The following is a 6,169-nucleotide window of genomic DNA, read 5'->3' on the forward strand; positions in this document are numbered from 1 at the left end:
CATACCTGTCACCTGCTGGCCTCGCTGTCCCCTCCCCCATACCTGTCTTTCTCATTCTCTCTTCAGGCAACATGGAGTGGAAGAGTGCTCACCAGGAGGAAAGTAAAAGAGGGAGGAAGGAAGAAGAAGGGAGAGGGAAGACTTTTAGAGAGGGAGTTTTATATATTTCATCCTATTTGATCTCAGGCCTCTGTCCAGAAAGATTTTAGTCATGTTTGTGGGTGCGTTTGTGTTCAAGTGTGTTGTATATATGGGATGTGTGTGTGTGTGTGTGTGTGTGTGTATGCAAATAGACCTGCAACTCTTATTCAAGATAGAAAAGGAAAAGCAATAAGAATATTGAGCTTATCAGGACGTCCCTGGTGGCACAGTGGTTAAGAATTTGTCTGCCAATGCAGGGGACACGGGTTCTAGCCCTGGTCTGGGAAGATCCCACATGCCACGGAACTAAGCCCGTGCACCACAACTACTGACCCTGCGCTCTAGAGCCTGCGTGCCACAACTACTGAGCCTGCACGCCAGAGCCCGCGAGCCACAACTACTGAAGACTGTGCACCTAGAGCCCATGCTTCACAACAAGAGAAGCCACCACAGTGAGAAGCCCGTGCACTGCAACGAAGAGTAGCCCCTGCTCGCCGCAACTAGAGAAAGCCCGTGCGCAAAAAGGAAGACCCAGCTCAGCCAAAATATAAATAAATAAATAAATTTAAGAATTAAAAAAAAAGAATATTGAGTTTGTAACATAAGTGACAACCATTGTGCAAGAGCAAGCTTCTTTCCTATCAAATTACCAAGTGCATGTGTGCCCACACGTGTGCACACTAGGAATATACATGCACGTGTGCCCGCACACATATGCATTTCTTTTTTTTTAAATTATAACTTAATGACTTGCTTATGTAGAAACTTGGAACATAAAATCTAAAAAAGGGAAAGAAGAAGGAATAAAACTCAAACATAATCTTAACACTCAGAGATAATTTTTCATCTATTTCCTATTTCTATGCATAATGCATATTTTATATTGCTGGAGTTTATACTGCATATTAAAGTTTACTAGCTTGTTTTTTCCCTCTTAAAATTATGTCATAGACATAAATTATGTCATAGCCCAGTGACATAAAAAACACTTTATAACAATCACTTTAGTATTTCCATTACCTCCATAGTGTGGATCTTCACAATTTACTTAACCAATTTCTAATTTTTGAGCATTTAGACTGATAGAAGTTTTTGCGGTACACAGGCCTCTCGCTGTTGTGGCCTCTCTCGCTGCGGAGCACAGGCTCTGGACGCGCAGGCTCAGCGGCCATGGCTCACGGGCCCAGCCACTCCGCGGCATGTGGAATCTTCCCGGACCGGGGCACGAACCCATGTCCCCTGCATCGGCAGGCGGACTCTCAACCACTGCGCCACCAGGCAAACCCTAGGCTGATAGAAGTTTTTTGACTTTTGTAAGTAACAAGATAATAAACATCTTCACCCAAGGATCTTTGCATTATTATTTCCAAAAATGGAGTAACTGGACAAAGAGTAAAAGTACCTTTAAAATTCATGAGCTGTATATTGTTAAATTGCTTTCCTAAAGGTGATACTACGTTATCTTCCCAACACCCTGATTTGAAAGTGTGCACTAGGAAGCTCACAGAAACGTTCATTTAGATACACCTAGCTAAAATGTCTAACAATACATGAAGGACTTATTTTATTGTATAATTTATGAGTGCCAACAGAATATATCATTTGAGAATATCAAAGCCACTGGCTGAAAGTGTGTTTGCCCAGGCGACACAATTCAGTCTTTCTAAGAGAAATAAAAGAGTAAATCTCTTGTTTGTCCCCAGATGCAGCTCTGGGAAATTCATCCATCTCTAACCACCCCCTTTCATTCTAGGGTAGACCTGCAGCATGTCACACAAGTGACAGTGACATGTTCACTACTGCCCACTATACTACTGGCCAGCGGAAGAAGTCCCTCATCTCACTGCTGCAGAGCCCACGGGGCCCCATTTTCTTCTACTGCCCGTTTCCTTACAAATTCTCTCTGGATTCCCAATGTGTTACCATTGCCTTTTCTCCTTCCCAGTCCAAACTTCTCTTTTGAAGTGAAAGGGGAGAAATAGCCCTCCAAAGGATACTTTCAGGTTTCAGAACTGTACTGTCTTGGGCTGTATGAATTTTCATGTGTGTGTTTCCTCTTATTATTGTTTTTATCATTTGCTCTTTGTCTTACAACCCTCATTCCCTGTAACTTACAGAACTGGTCTAGCCAGGGCTGGCGTGGCACCAGCCATAGGGAGCTCTAAGGGCAACTCTCCCACCTCTGCTTAGAGAGAACTTTGCCCCACCCCGAAAACTGGCCAGGCCAGAGGAGAGGAGGGTGTTGAAAGGTAACCTTTGTTTTCCTTTGGCTTAGGGATTTTAAGATCCAGCATTCAGACGTCAGCCTCAAAATGTCCAGTCATTTTCCATGCCATGAAGCTCCATGGTCCCCCATGTCAACAACTGCTTGAAGTTTGCCCACAGGCCCACTAGGCATCCTGGAAGTTTCAGCTTGTGTAGAACCTAAACCCTTACTGGGGACCTAGTTATGGATGATTCAACATAAAAGACACAGTGAGGTTCTGACGTTCAAATCCAGTCCTTCCTCCTAAGAAGTTGTAAAGTATCTCTGTCCCCGTTCTTTCTTAGGGACTGTCACCCTGATTATCTTCTGCCAGTCCGCTTACATTTTTCACTCGGATAGCAGTCTGTTTCAAAATGGTCATTTCCTTAATCCTGGGAATTTTTATATTAATTACAAAACATTCTCTCTGTCTCGGTGCTTCAACTCTCTCTGAATTTCCCAATATGTGAAAGGTTTGCATACTTCCTCCTTCAATGGCCAGCAGGAGCAACTGACAAGCCTGAACACAACCTGAAAAAAATTTCCCTACTGTTCAAAAATTATAGATCTATGATAAATTCTGAGTCATAACATCAATCATATTCCTGGGCTGCAGCTCTCTGAAGATTTTACTGTTTAACTGAACTAATTCTCAGGGAGACATGCTCTACATCCCAGTCTTTGAAAGTCTGGGTTCAGATTGATAACTGTCCTTCTTCCTGTGGAAAGAAAAGCGTTCAGCACTGAAGGTAACCCATATGAGTTTCTTGCTTGCTAAATTAAAAAGCCTGCCTAATAGACTTGAGAACTAAATTCAATGTATCTATTTTTAATTTTTTTCTCAGTTTATAAATGTAATTCAGGTTTATTACAGAAAATTTAGAAAAATGAGTTAGCAAAAAAATCAGTAAATAAATAAAGTCAAAAAAACTACCTGTAATTCACCACAGATATTTATTTTTTTTGCATATAGCCTTCCAGACATTTAAAAGAAATCTGTTTAAATGAAAATAGGATTATACTATTTGGTAATCCTTTTTCTTTTGTAGAATGATTAATGTCTGCCTTGGATTTGAACATCAGAATGGAAAGTGAAAATTCTTCAATTTTCTCCACAGTAAATAGATTTTTTCCTAAAGTCAAGTGAGAACAAACCAGGAATAAATGCAGTAGCTTATAGCCTAAGTTGTGTGCTTTTCACACTACTTCTTTTCCTTGTTTTTCTAGTTTGGGTAAACAAAAGGAAAGATGAAGGGACGGAAAAGAAAGGAACCTATGTCTGATCAGGTCGTTGTGCTGTCTCCCTCTACATTGGGGCTTGAGCTATTCATTTTTAATAAGGAAGGAGCCTCCTCTAGGTAACATGACAGGTCTTATGTAGCTACAGGTTCTTGGGCAGGCAACAGTTAATGGTGACATAATTCTGCCAGGAGAGGTGGCCCATAAGTTTGCCTCCCATTGGAGTGCCCTATTTTGACTTGCAAACACTCAAGTGGGTGTGGCCATGGCGTGGGAAATGATGACCAGAAGCCCCAACCAGGGTGGGGGGGTCCCACCATCTTGATCCACTGATAATGGCTACTTCTTTTCTGTATGTATGTTCACGCTGTCTTTTCTCTATGTTGGAATCAAAGACAGACAGACATTTTTAAGTAAGCATTTGAGTTATTTTAGTTAATGTTCTTCTCTGCTATCATCTTGAAACCAAGCAGTACCCTATGGGACTCCTGGGCATGGAAGCCTTTCTGTGTCCCTCGTTTCTTATTTATAGGAAATAGGCTTCAGCCTCCATCACCTTCCCTGACTTCCAAAGGGCAGGTTCAAACAATTGTTAATCAGGGAAGGGAGGGGACGCAGAGACAAGGGAAGAGCAGCGAAGAAACAATAATGCAGCCTTGGGACAGGATCCTGGTTCTGCCTCAAGGGATACACATAAAAATATCTTTGAGCTCTTCTGCAGAACTAAAACCCCCAACAAATGGAAAATATTAACTACTTGATGAAGCATTCTTCATTCCAGAGAGAAGGTCACAGTTTGATAACCTCAAGAACCACAGAAGAGGATTTTGAGAAGATGGCAGAAGAGTAAGACGCGTAGATCACCTTCCTCCCCACAGATACATCAGAAATACATCTACGAGGAACAACCCGTACAGAACACCCACTGAATGCTGGCAGAAGACCTCAGACCTCCCAAAAGGCGAGAAACTCTCCACGTACCTGGGTAGGGCAAAAGAAAAAATAAACAGAGACAAAAGGATAGGGACGGTACCTGCACCAGTGGGAGGGAACTGTGAAGGAGGAAAGGTTTCCACACACTAGGAAGCCCCTTCGCGGGCGGAGACTGTGGGTGGCAGAGGGGGGAGCTTCGGAGCCGCGGAGGAGAGCACAGCAACAGAGGTGCGGAGGGCAAAGCGGGGAGCTTTCCGCACAGAGGACCAGTTCTGACCAGCATTCACCAGACCGAGAGGCTTGTCTGCTCACCCGCCGGGGCGGGCGGGGGCTGGGAGCTGAGGCTCGGATCGCAGGGAGAGAACTGGCTGCGTGAACACAGCCTGAAGGGGTTAGTGCACCACGGCTAGCCGGGAGGGAGTCTGGGAAAAAGTCTGTAGCTGCCGAAGAGGCAAGAGACTTTCTCTTCCCTCTTTGTTTCCTGGTGCGCGGAGAGGGGATTAAGGGCGCCGCTTTAAGGAACTCCAGAGATGGGCGCGAGCTGCGGCTATCAGCACGGAGCCCAGAGACGGGCATGAGACGCTAAGGCTGCTGCTGCTGCCACCAAGAAGCCTGTGTGCGAGCACAGGTCACTATCCACACCCCTCTTCCGGGGAACCTGTGCAGCCCGCCACTGCCAGGGTCCCAGGATCCAGGGACAACTCCTCCGGGGAGAATGCACGACGCGCCTCAGGCAGGTGCAACGTCACGCCGGCCTCTGCCGCCGCTGGCCCGTCCCGCACTCCGTGCCCCTCCCTCTCCCCGGCCTGAGTGAGCCAGAGCCCCAGAATCAGCGGCTCCTTTAACCCCGTACTGTCTGAGCAAAAAACAGACGCCCTCCAGCGACCTACACGCAGAGGCGGGGCCAAATCCAAAGCTGGCCTCCGGGAACTGTGAGAACAAAGAAGAAAAAGGGAAATTTCTCCTAGCAGCCTCAGGATTAGTGGATTAAATCTCCACAATCAACTTGATGTACCCTGCATCTGTGGAATACCTGACTAGACAATGAATCATTCCAAATTGAGGAGGTGGACTTTGGGAGCAAGATATATTATTTTGTCCCCTTTTCCTCTTTTTGTGAGTGTGTATGTGTATGCTTCTATGTGAGATTTTGTCTGTATAGCTTTGCTTTCACCATTTGTCCTAGGGTTCTGTCCATCCGTTTTTTTTTCTTTACATAAAAAATTTTTTTCTTAATAATTACTTTTTATTTTAATAACTTTATTTTATCCTACTTTATTTTATTTTATCCTCTTTCCTTCTTTCTATTTTTTCCCCCTTTTATTCTGAGCCATGTGGATGAAAGGCTCTTGGTACTCCAGCCAGGAGTCAGAGCTGTGCCACTGAGGTGGGAGAGCCAACTTCAGGACACTGGTCCACAAGAGACCTCCCAGCTCCACATAATATCAAATGGCAAAAATCTCCCAGAGATCTCCATTTCAACACCAGCACCCAGCTTCACTCAACGACCAGCAAACGACAGTGCTGGACACCCTATGCCAAACAACTAGCAAGACAAGAACACAGCCCCATCCAGTAGCAGAGAGGCTGCCTAAAATCATAATAAGTCCA

The sequence above is a fragment of the Aethalodelphis obliquidens genome, unplaced genomic scaffold (genome assembly GCF_003676395.1).
Source record: "Aethalodelphis obliquidens isolate GAN/ISIS:26980383/991018 unplaced genomic scaffold, ASM367639v1 scaffold1, whole genome shotgun sequence".
NCBI lineage: Eukaryota > Metazoa > Chordata > Mammalia > Artiodactyla > Delphinidae > Aethalodelphis > Aethalodelphis obliquidens.